Source organism: Somniosus microcephalus, unplaced genomic scaffold (genome assembly GCF_052327205.1).
Source record: "Somniosus microcephalus isolate GS21.2 unplaced genomic scaffold, FLI_Smic_1.0 unresolved_chr4, whole genome shotgun sequence".
NCBI lineage: Eukaryota > Metazoa > Chordata > Chondrichthyes > Squaliformes > Somniosidae > Somniosus > Somniosus microcephalus.
In genome coordinates, this window is record NW_028225182.1 from 1,553,359 (window position 1) to 1,565,746 (window position 12,388).

Sequence of the window (12,388 nt, forward strand, 5' to 3'; positions counted from 1 at the left end):
AACATTTGAAACAAAATGCTGAAAAAAACCCGGACCATCACGTGCCAATGAAGGGCCACGAAATTCGAGTGAGTATTGCTCCTCCCACCCGGGCAGTAAATGTTCCTTCCACCCCCCCTTTTAATGGTCTTAAACTTTTAAAACATACAGAATGGATTTTACAGAACAGTCTGCTCCGCCAGCCCCAAGCCATTCCCTTCTCCCTTTGTGGAGGCGGGGTACCCCTCATGTTTCACAGACCGAGACCGGGGAGTATGGGATCGCAACTCCCAGTCCCTCCCCCTCCCATCTTCCCTTGACTGGCTGCAGAAAATGATGGGTGCCTGTGTGGCGTCTCTCACTGGCCCCACACTCAAACTTGGATCCCAGATCCTGCCACTCACTCATCCTTCCCAGCCACAGTTAGACTCCAACTTTGCCTGTGGGCCCCGGGTGAGTTCCTCCCTTCCCCGAATGCACCCATGCGACTCTTGAGTCTCCCCCTCCCCTTTACAATCTTTCCCGGGCCATCACCACCCAGTCCCCGGGGAATGCGTCCCTATCTGACAAGGCGCCTGTGCTTCCCCACCATGACTCCTCAATAGCGAGGTCTCCAGCAAGTGAAATTCGGTCAGGATAGTGCTGGGTTGCGGCTGTGCCCCACCTAGCTGGGGCCATCACTACCACGTAGGATGAATCACACACAGAATCTACAGTGCAGATAGAGGCCATTTCAGCCCATCGAGCCTGCACCGACACATATCCCACCCTATCCCCGTAACCCCACGTATTTAATCCCCTAACACTAAGGGTCAATTTATCATAGCCAGATCAACCTAACCTGCACATCTTTGGACTGTGGGAGGAAACCGGAGCACCCAGAGGAAACCCACGCAGACACAGGGAGAATGTGCAAACTCCACACAGACAGTCGCCCGAGGCCAGATATGAACCCGGGTCCCTAGCGCTGTGAGGCAACAGTGCTAACCACTATGCCACCGTGCCCCCCTTGAGTAGGCAGGTTCCACCGGACTCTGTCCGGTTTCTCCCGAAGGTCACTGTGGGTCTCCTTCTGGATTTGTCCAATGGCGAGGTGATCACCAGCATTCTGTATAACCATATCTTCATTCGATGCCCAGCTCGGGCTGGGCGAACAGGTCTGCTCCTTTGTCCACTCTCCTGCAAAAGAACTTAAAAGGACATGCAGCCAAGTCTCTCACTGACCTGCTGCCTTAGGTGGAGACATGGTCGGGTCCCTTGACCTCGGACCAAAATACAAATATTTGGCACACTTACAAGCTTAAACTTTAAACTACTAGTTACATTCTAAACTTAAAATTTAAACACCTTAAAAGCAAGCTATAAACACTGGTAACTTAACACAAAGCTATAATACAAATGCCGCCCGTCTCCGGACGGCCAGGCTAATCTCTGGTGTCACTGTCGCAGATTACTGCTGCCTGCAGTGAAGCTGGACTGCCTCCTGCTTCTGGTCCCTGGCAGCTTATGGCTGCTAGTTGGGGACCTCTGTGATCTGTTTCCTCCCGGCTCGGAAGATTGCTCTTTGTGACAGGTACCCTGGTGACCATCTTATATTAGGCTTGTGGACCCGCTGAGACTTTCTGAGGGTCGTCTCTGCGGGGAAACATTGGCTGACAGACCCTGAGCCTGGGTCACAGCCCTAGCTGGCTAGGAACTTTTTCCCCCTGATGCAAACAGACCGCACTGTTTAATATACCTGGCAGCCTGCCAGTAATCCGGGTTTGTCTCCTTTTCCCTACCCACTCCTGTACTGGGGGCAGGCATCCCCTCACCACCCGCTGCTGGTGACTGAAAATCTTCCTCTCCAGGTCCAAAACCTGGTACCGGCTCCTTCCATATGTCCCCCACAAGAGGAATTTCAATCCTTTCCTCCCCAGAGTTCCACACCATAGGGGGAACCACTCTAGAAGCGGGCTGGGAAGTTTGTCCCTTGAAACAGGCAACTGCGCCTGCACGAACCTCCTCCCCTGAGTCCCCCGGCAGAGGCTGTGAAATCTCTGTATTCAAACAGGCGACAGCGCCTGCGTGGGAAAACTGAAGAGGAGCCGCTGGGGTCACAGGCTGGGGAACTGCACCTGTGCGAACCTGGTGTTGGGAAACCTCTCCCCGTGAACCTCCTGTTCAAAAGACTGGGGAATTCCTGCCTCCAGACCAGCGACTACACATGTGCGGGCAGTCTCTTCTGGGAATGAACTCGCAGCACCCTGCAGATTTTTACTCTCTGGTGGCTGTTTCTCTGTTTCTGAACTAGATAACTGGTTCAAATTTAAACTTAGGCCAAAACTTAGGTCCCACTGGGGCGGGGAAGTGTCCCAGTTGGTGGGCCGGACAACTTGTCCCTTGGAACAAGCCACAGTGCCTGTCTTTACAGCCTGTGAACTTGAACTTGTTACAATTTACATTGGTTGGCGTGGAACTACTTTGTGCACCGGGGTAGTTTTACTGCATTGACCATGGGGCTGTCCCTATCAACTATAATAGTATAGTCCCATGTAGAGTGGCTCTAAACTTCCCACCTGGGCATTGTATCTTACCATCACTCGGTCTCCTATCTCCCACTGGTGGCTCCTGCTAGGCTCCAGCAGCAGCCGGTTATTCCAATGCTGCTTCCTCATGCTGTCTGCTGCCTGCAGAAAAAATTCCCTTTTCCCATCTATCGCTCCTAGGGCTGCTGCGGTCTGCAGGTCTCCCATTAACTTAACAAATGCTGCCTGGCATCCCTCAACCCAGGACCACTCCACTCCCTTGTGTAGGAGATGGAGCAGAGGGGCCGCTGTGGCTGCATAGTCCTCTATAAATTCCCTGCAGTACCCCGTCAATCCCAGGAACGACCTCAGCCCTCTTACTGATTTGGGAATCGGTAACTCCTGGACCGCTTCCATCCTTGCCTTATCTATCGACCTCTCTCCTGTGCGGACAGTCAGACCCAGGAATTAAACTTCTTGCTGACCCATCTGCGCCTTCTTGGGGTTGACTTTAAACCACTTTGTCTGCAGCAGCTCAGCCAGCAGTGGGCCATGCTCCCCGACCGAGTCGGTAAATAAGAGCAGATCATCCACATACTGCAGTAAATGAGTGGTTTGACTGAACTCCTTTAAACTATCCTTCATGCATTGGTGGAAGATGCCGGGGCTGTTGTAGAAACCCTGTGGCAGACAGGTCCAGGTATACTGCTGTCCCTTAAAGGTGAAGGCAAACTTATATTGCACCTCCCATTTTAAAGGGATGGACCAGAACCCATTCGAAATTTCCAGCACCGTGAATGTGTTTGCGGATTCTGGAATACTGCTAATAATATTAGCCACTGCTTCTACTGTGGGGGCACACACGGGGATATTGCTGTTAAGCACCCGATAGTCCACCGTGGCTCTCCATGAATTATCCGGTTTCCTAACCGGCCAAAGTGGAGAATTAACATGAGTGGCTATGGGCCTCAACACTCCCTGTTTAACTAAGGAGGTGATGGCTGCCTCCATGTCGGGTTCTGCCTCCTTGGGGAAATTGTACTGCTTCTGTGGTCGGGTCATGGGTTCCCCATTTATTTTAAATTCAAACCCTGTGATCCTTCCGCAGACGTGTTTATGGGTGGCAAAGGCTGTGAGGTTTGCCTGCACGACTGCCTGCAGTGCCTCCGGGACACCATTTACCATGAGCCTGAGGTCGTAACCTTCTTTGGGCTTCACAGTACACAAGGTCCCCTTACCCTCCTTGGCCGGGATGACCACTACACCTTCTTCCCTGTCTGTGCTAGCCCCCCAAAGGCAATGGTTGCGGAGATCCACGAGGATCCCGTGGCCCACCAGGAAGTCGGCTCCTTGGATCCCGTTTCCTTCCTCCTTATTCCACTTTGCCAGGATGCACGTCCACTTAGTTAGGAGCGTGCCCAGATGGACGGAGAGGGATCTGGAGTATACCCCCGCCTGCTACTGACTGGTGAATTCCGATAGTATGTTTGGAACCCCATCAAACAGAGGTGTGGTGGTGGGATTATCCGTATGGATCACGATGCATGATGCCCCCGTATCCAATAGATAAGTCCCTGTAACCTTCTCTGTCTCCATCTGTACGAGCGGTCTCTTCCATTCATCTTACCGGAGATTACACAGACGGACAGGCTGCGCGTGCTCCAGTCATTGTGGGGAGGCAAAGGTGGGCAAGGGGTTTGCAGCACCACTGATGGCTGCTACCTTTCCCTGATTGGCCCTGAGGAACGGTTTTATCGACTCCATGATGGACTCGACTGTATCGGGAGGAGTTTCTGTCTCTGCCTTCTGAGTTGGGGCTGCGGGGGTGCTGGCTTTATCGTCTCTCCAGGCTTTTTACAATCCCTGCGCCAGTGGCCATCCTCCCCGCTCCTGTAACAAGTGACCTTGTTCTTGGAGGGTCGGCTCCCCTCCTGGCGACGCTATTTCTTGAATTGAGTCCCAGGTTTAACCTCGTGGACCTTACCCTTTTGCTGGGGCTCCCACTATTCCTACTGTTCCTATATGCTACTGTGAGCTGCCGGATTACAGTCTCTTCGGTTGCTCGGGGGTCTCGATGGTCAAACCAAGTATCAGCCTTTGCTTTTATCTGGGGCAGACAATTGGACACCAGGCAACAAAGCCATTGGGTCCGCTGCTGCGGGTTCAGGCGTGCTCTATTTTGTCCCCCTGTACATGCACTGTTGTAGACTGGCTACCGCCTGTCTGCAAATGTCTGTGGGGTCTCCCCTTCCTTCTGCGGTGTTTTTCCTATGCGATCGAACGGACTGCCGTCGTTCGCACCCATGGCTTCCAGTATTTCCTCCTTTAGGTCCTCAAAACCATTCTGCCCTCTCTTAGCCTCATCTGAAAGGGTCTGATAGAGCTTAGTATCTACAGAGAAAAGGAACATTTTGGCTTTCTCTTCATCATCACAGCCATTAACACAGGCTGCCTGTTCTATCCCTTGCAAGTGCACTGAGGGGTCTCTCTTTTCGGAGAGCAGGGGAATATGTTTCACCAGGCCTCTGAGCTGTGGGGTATCATAGGGCACCAGATAGGTATGCTGAGCAGTCCCTGGGTCTTTATCGTTCACGGGCGGCCCGTACCTCCGTTGTGGGAGGGGGTACACTGGTCCTGATCCCCGCCTGCCTAGCGGGACCTGCTGGCGTTCTCCTACCACCCCATTGTCCACCCCTTCTTGCTGCCAGAGCTCCTCAAAACTCGGTGCTGTGGGCTGCTGTCTTGGGATCTCTAATTCCCTAGCAAGCTCTGTTCTGGGTGCTGCCTGTGGGGCGGTTTTATTTGGGCTGCTGGTACTGTCCAATGGACTTCCCTTCGGACTTATGAGACATTCCATCCCTTCAGTCCTTAATAACTCCATACCCAAACTCTCAATCATTCTGTTACATGGGGTATGATCTGCTCCACTAAACCTTTGGTCGCAGGCCAGCTTATAAGCTGCCTTTACCTCCTTAACCTTTTCCTCCTGCTCTGTTACTTCTGAGGTGAGGTGGGTATTCTCTTCCCGCAGTCTCATCTCGTTCCTCCTTGCTTCTGTAATTTGGCACTTTAGGAACTCTATCTTGTGCCTCGCGTGGCTTTTGCCATCACTAGTTTCTTGGGTGAGGTGTGCGTTTTCCTCCTGTAGCTTCATCTCACTGTCCCTAGCCACTGTGGCTTCCTGCACAAAGCGCTCTATCTCAGCCTGGCATTTCATGACCTCTAGTGTAAGGCGTGCATTTTCTTCCCGCACCCTCATCCCACTATCTCTGGCCTTATTCACCTCTCTTATGAGGCATTCTACCTCCGCCTGGCATTTTTCAAACTCTGACTCCCGATTCTTGGCCTCTTTAACCTCCTCCCGCACCCTCATCTCACCCTTCTTAACCCAGCCACCTATACCATAAACGGTGAGCTTACACACTGCCGCTAACTTCTGCAGGGCTACCTACAGACTAAAAGCAAGAAAAGCAAGCGCTGGTGCTTTCTCCAGATCCAGACCACTTATCATATCAAAAACTGCCTCCAGTCCTGCCACGGTCGCAAATTTGAAGGGGGCATTCTTTACCTGGTTTACGGTAACTTACCTTCCTTTACCTGGTTTACGGTAATTTACCTGGTCAGGCAGCGTTTTTGCCACTGCACTTTTTGCACTGCACAGCGGTTTCAAATCACAAAACCCCTCCTTCCAGTTCTGACTGGAGGAACTTATAATTAATGATATATTAAAATGGACAAATGGTCTGGATGCAAGAAAGTCAAACTTTACTAAAACTAAGAAACTACAACACACGATCTTGTAATCACGGTAAAATTGCTTAAATAGGGAAGGAAAAAAACGGACACAACGAGGGAAATCGACTAAAATACAATTCTAACGAAATCCCCACTTTACTCCCACCCCTAAACTTATCATAAGTTGCCTTGTGGAAGGCCAGAAAAATATATGCTCACCACTGCAGTGCCAGCTTCTTGTCCAACGAGATCTTCACTGTCCTGAAGTAAAGAAACACCGCAATGTTTTAAAAGTAAACTGCTGGTGTTCTTACTTCTTCAGACAGACTCCCACGCTGCAGAGGGCACACGGAGGCAAGCCAGAGAGAGAGAGATGCCTCTGAGAAGCAATCTCTTATACCCCAGTTTTGGTGCCGAAATGTGCCCGCCCAGATCGGGAAGTTTCTGGGCTAAAACAAAAGGGATCCAACTGTCCCCATTTTCCAGTAATGGGTGGTTCAAACCCATTCATTTTAAACTGTTCCCTTCCTCAGTTTAAGTGTTTCTTTTCAAATGTCTGTGCTGAGCCTTCGAACCATCTCCATTCAACCTGATGGGTTTTGAATGGAGTTGTATTACTATGTAAACAGAAACCCATTATCTTGTAGTCACTGAAACCGCAGTCAATTGGTTTAATCCCTTGTGCAAATATCCTTGTAGCAGTTTCTGTAAACAAACATCGATTGTCTCTGCAGGGAGGGGAAACTCCCCTTTTGATTGACAGAATTTGACTGCCGTTGCTTCACAGACACAGAAAGCTGCTTCCATGCCCTTTGTCCTTGGCCACGCAGCTTGACAGCCATTTTATCCCTGGGCAATTTACCAAACTCAAGAGTTCCTTTTTTTAATAAAAATGTACTGTCTTAAGGTGTGCGATTTTTTTACAAAGTTCTTTGAATCCGGTGTTGTCCAAGTGCTGCCTAGCTTAACGCAGCCTTCTTGCGGTTCTGGGTATGTTTTAAAACATTGTCCAACCCAGAGACAATTTAAATCACGCAACGTCTTCGTCCACGATGTGGGTTAATATTTCCCGATCTTTGGGGGCTGAGGGGATTTTGCGAACCCCTACAATGTTACCTCTCTGTGTTTCGTGTACAAGGCAGACAAAGTCCTCTGAGCACCAACATTTAACAGTTCCTCGCCGTTTAATAAAATGTTCTGTTTTCTGATTTTTCCTACCAAAGTGAATAACCTTACATTTCCCCACAGTATACTCCGTCTGCCACCTTATTGCACACTCACTTAACCTGTCTATATCCCTTTGCAGGTTCTTTGTGTCCTCCTCACAGCTTACTGTCCCACCTATCTTTGTATCGTCAGCAAACTTGGGCACATTACACTCGCTCCCTTCATCTAACTTATTGATATAGAGTGTTTCGCCTTAATACCACACCTAGGGGGGAAATTCAGTTGTTTGCACCTCCCGTTAGCGCCTTAAGAGGGCACTAAATGGGCGTAAAGCAACTAGTGCCCGGGCGCGGCGATGCTTGCGCCACTCGCGAAATTAACTAGACTTTTGCGGCGGCACTAAACACTACCGCCATGATCTCTTGGGCCGGCAGATCATGACATCAGTCAAGTGCACAATGCCCCGGTAGTGCCCCGGACCAGATATTTAGTGGCGCCCCCTGCCTTACCGCCTGCCGCTAGCAACAACAGTTTGAGGAGAGCGTTATGCAGTCAGAAAGGGACTGGGGGAGCGCTACTTAAAGGCGACCGCTTCCTGCCTTTTTTTGTTGGTGACATTTTTGCACCACGCATTCTGAGAGAGAGAGCGAGAGAGACTTCTGGAGAGATTCAATGCTGTGTGAAGGAGTTTTGGGTACAGAGCAGCACTTTGCAGGTTTATTTTAGTTTGCCCTTCCTTGCTTCGCCAGCGCTCTGAGGTACCGCATCACTCCTCGGGCTTTTTGCCTTAAGACTGGTGTGAAGCACCTGATTTAGCGCTCCAATCACCTCCAGGGGCAATAAAAGCCAAGTTTGCCGTCGGAGGTGATAATTAGTGCGCCAGGCACTAAATTTTGCGCATGGCCGATAATGCCGCCCCAAACGGGGCGATACTGAACTTTTCCCCCCTAGTCACAGTGCCCCGTGTGTGGCACTAATGGAGATTAACTGATAATAATAGAATGCTATTGAAAGATATAAATATAGTCAGTATCCTAAGGTACTGCACATGGCAAGGTTCCTCTTCGCTGTGTGTGCTATTTCTCTCTGTCTCCTCCTTTGCTTCTTTCTCCCTATTTCCCTTCTCTTCAATCCTCAATTCCTATGTTTGCTTCTCTTTTTCTCCTTTTCTCCCCCTACCCTTTTTCTTTTTTCCTTTCGCATGGGAGCTGCTGGTTTGCATCGTGTGGTGGTGCACAATAAGCAGCCGCCAATGTGTTCCGGAAGCAATTTGTGGGTAGGACTTGGCCGGAATTCCCTCCCGACCCATCCCCAAACACTCACGCCTCCCACCCCTCATTCCCATTGCATCCCCTGTACCGTTACCTTCCCACTGACCCCGCCCATTATCTTCCCCTCTCAAGAACATGAGAAATAGTAGCAGGAGTCAGCCATATGGTCCCTCAAGCCAGCTCCGCCATTTAATAAGATCATGGCTGATCTTCGACCTCAACTCCACTTTCCCACCTGATCCCCATATCCCTTGATTCCCCTAGAGTCTAAACAGCTATCGATCTCAGCCTTGAATATACTCAACGATTCAGCATTCACAGCCATCTGGGGTATAGAATTCCAAAGATTCACCACCCTCAATGAAGAAATATCTCCTCATCTCAGTCGCCCCCTCCTTCTGGACTCTCCAGCCAGTGGAAACAGCTTCTCAGCATCTACCCTGCCAAGCCCCTTAAGAATTTTACACGTTTCAATGAGATCACCTCTCATTCTTCCAAACCCCAGAGCGCATAGTCCCAATCTACTCAATCTCTCCTCATAGGACAGCCCTCTCACCCCAGGAATCAATCTGCTGAACCTTCATTGCACTCCCTCTAAGGCAAGTATATCCTGCTTTAGGAAAGGAGACCAAAACTCTGCACAGTACTCCAGGTGTGGTCTCAGCAAGGCCCTCTACAATCGCAGCGACACTTTCCTCACTCTTACATTCAAACCCATTGAATTTCGTCTGCCATGTGCTCGCCCATTCCACCAGCCTGTCAATGACCTCCGTGTACACAGGGAAAAATAAACATAGAAACATAGAAGATAGGAGCAGGAGTAGGCCATTCGCCCCCTCGAGCCTACTCCGCCATTCAATGAGATCATGGCTGATCATCCAAACACAGTACCCTGTCCCTGCCCTCTCCCCATATCCCTTGATACCTTTAGCCTTAAGAAATATATCTAACTCCTTCTTGAATATATTTAATGAATTGGCCTCAACTGCCTTCTGTTGTAGAGAATTCCACAGGTTCACCACTCTCTGGGTGAATAAATTCCTCCTCATCTCAGCCCTAAATGGCTTACCCCTTATCGTTAGACTGTGACACCTGGGTCTGGACCGCCCCGCCATCGGGAACAGCCTTCCTGCATCTAGTCTGTCTAGTCCTGTTAGAATTTTATAAGTTTCAATGAGATCACCTCTCATTCTTCTGAACTCCAGCGAGTATAAGTCCAATATAACTCATACGTCATTCCTGCCATCCCAGGTATCAGTCTGGTGACTCTTCGCTGCACTCCCTCCATGGCAAGAACATCCTTCCTCAGATAAGGCGACCAAAACTGCACACAATACTCAAGGTGTGGTCTCACCAAGGCCCTGTACAACTGCAGCAAGACATCCTTTTTCCTGTACTCAAACCCTCTCGATATGAAGGCTAACATACCATTTGCTTTCTTAACCGCCTGCTGCACCTGCATGCTTACCTTTAGCGACTGGTGCACAAGGACACTCAGGTCTCGTTGCACTTACCCTTCTCCTAGTCTATTGCCATTCAGATAATAATCTGCCTTCATGTTTTTGCCAGCAAAGTGGATAACCTCAAATTTATTCACATTATACTGCGTATGCCATGCATCTGCCCAATCAGCCAACCTGTCCAAATCATCCTGGAGTTTCTCGGTATCATCCTCACAGCACACACACCCACCCAGCTTTGTGTCGTCTGCAGACTTGGATGTGTTGGTTGAAGGATAAACATTTGTCAAGGAGAATACCCCGGTGTTCTTCCAAATACAACTGTGGAATCTTTTACGTCCACCTGAGGTGGAAAACAGAGCCTCGGTTTAACATCTCATCCAAAAGACGACACCTCCGACAGTGCTGCGCTCCCTCTACTATTTCACAGGAATTTGTGCTTCAGTCAAGTGGAGCTTGCACCTACGACTCACGTGAGCACGCGAACAACTGAGCCGAGGCTGACACCCAACATCAACCAGAAAGCCCCCTTAGAACAGAATAACCTAAGAATTAGGAGCAGGAGTCAGCCATACGGCCCCTCGAGCCTGCTCCACCATTCAATGAGATCATAGCTGATCATCGAGCTCAACTCCACTTTCCCGCCCGATCACCATGTCCCTTGATTCCCCTACAGTCCAAAAATTATATCTATCTCAGTCTTGACTATGCACAAAGACTCAGCATCCACAGCCCTCTGGGGCAGAGAATTCCAAAGATTCACCACACTCTGAGTGAAGAAATTCCTTCTCATCTCAGTCTTAAATGGCCGACCCCGTTTCCTGAGACTATGCCTAGTTCTATACACTCCAGCCAGGGGAAACAACCTCTCAGTGTCTACCCTGTCAATCCCCATGGAACATAGGAACAGGAGGAGGCTATTCAGCCCCTCGAGCCTGTTCCGCCATTCAATGAGATTATGGCTGATCTGTGATCTAACTCCATCTATCCGCCTTTGCCCATACCCCTTATTACCTTTGGTTAACAATTATCGATCAATCGCAGATTTAGTTTTAACAATGGACCCAGCATCAGTTGCTGTTTGTGGAAGAGAGTTCCAAACTTCTACCACCCTTTGTGTGTAGAAATGTTTCCTAACTACACTCCTGAAAGGCCTGGATCTAATTTTTAAGCTATGTTCCCTAACCCTAGACTCCCCAACTGGGGGAAATAGTTTCTCTCTACCTACCCTATCAGTTCCCCCTTAAATATCAAACCAAACTTGGGGGTGTGGCAAACATTGAGGTTGATACCAATCGACGGCAACAGGAAATAGAAAGGCTAGCAGAATGGGCAGATGGAATTTAATACAGAGAAGTGTGAGGTGATGCATTTTGGCAGAAGGAACAGGGAGAGGCAATATACACTTAATGGCACAGTCTTAAAGAGTTTTCAGGGACAGAGGTACCTGGGAGTTAATGTACATAGGACACTATGGAGGGATTTTCTAGATTTAATATGATAATTTCTAGCAGGCATTTGAGAAGATTTCACACAAGCGACTGTTAGCAAAAATTTAATTCTACGTTAAATTAGTAACTGTTAATAATATATTGCATTGATAACTTTAATTAGGTACATCTTAGTCTTAATATTCTGTAAAGTTAGTTAATAGTCGAATAAATAAAGGCAGGGCAGCTCAGTCCCACGGAATGTGCATCCTGTGCCATGTGGGAAATCCAGGACGTATCCCATGTCCTGGACAACCACGTGTGCAGGCCGTGTCGTCAGCTGGAGGAGCTCGCGGTTTCGGAGCTTGATCAGCAGCTGGCGTCACTGCAGTGCATCCGCGAGGCTGAGAGCTACGTGGACAGCACGTTTCAGGAGGTGGTCACCCCGCAGCTAAGGAGTGTACAGGCAGAGAGGGAATGGGTGACCGTTAGACAGACGAGGAGAACAGACATGACTCCAGGATGGGGAGACAGGGACTGAATTTATATGGCTAGAGTTAAGATATAATAGAGGGGCCGTTACACTACTAGATGTATTCTATAGGCCACCAACTAGTGAGAAAATATGGAGAAGCAAATTTGCAGAGAAATTACAGAGAGATGTAAGAACTATTCAAGAAAGGCTGTAAGGATAATTCTAGTAACTACAGGCTGGTCAGTTTAACATCAATGGTGGGTAAAGTTCTAGAAACAATAATCAAGGAAAATATTAACGGCCAGTTGGAGAGGTTTAAGCTAATTAAGGAGAGCCAACATGGATTTGTAAAAGGCAGATCGTG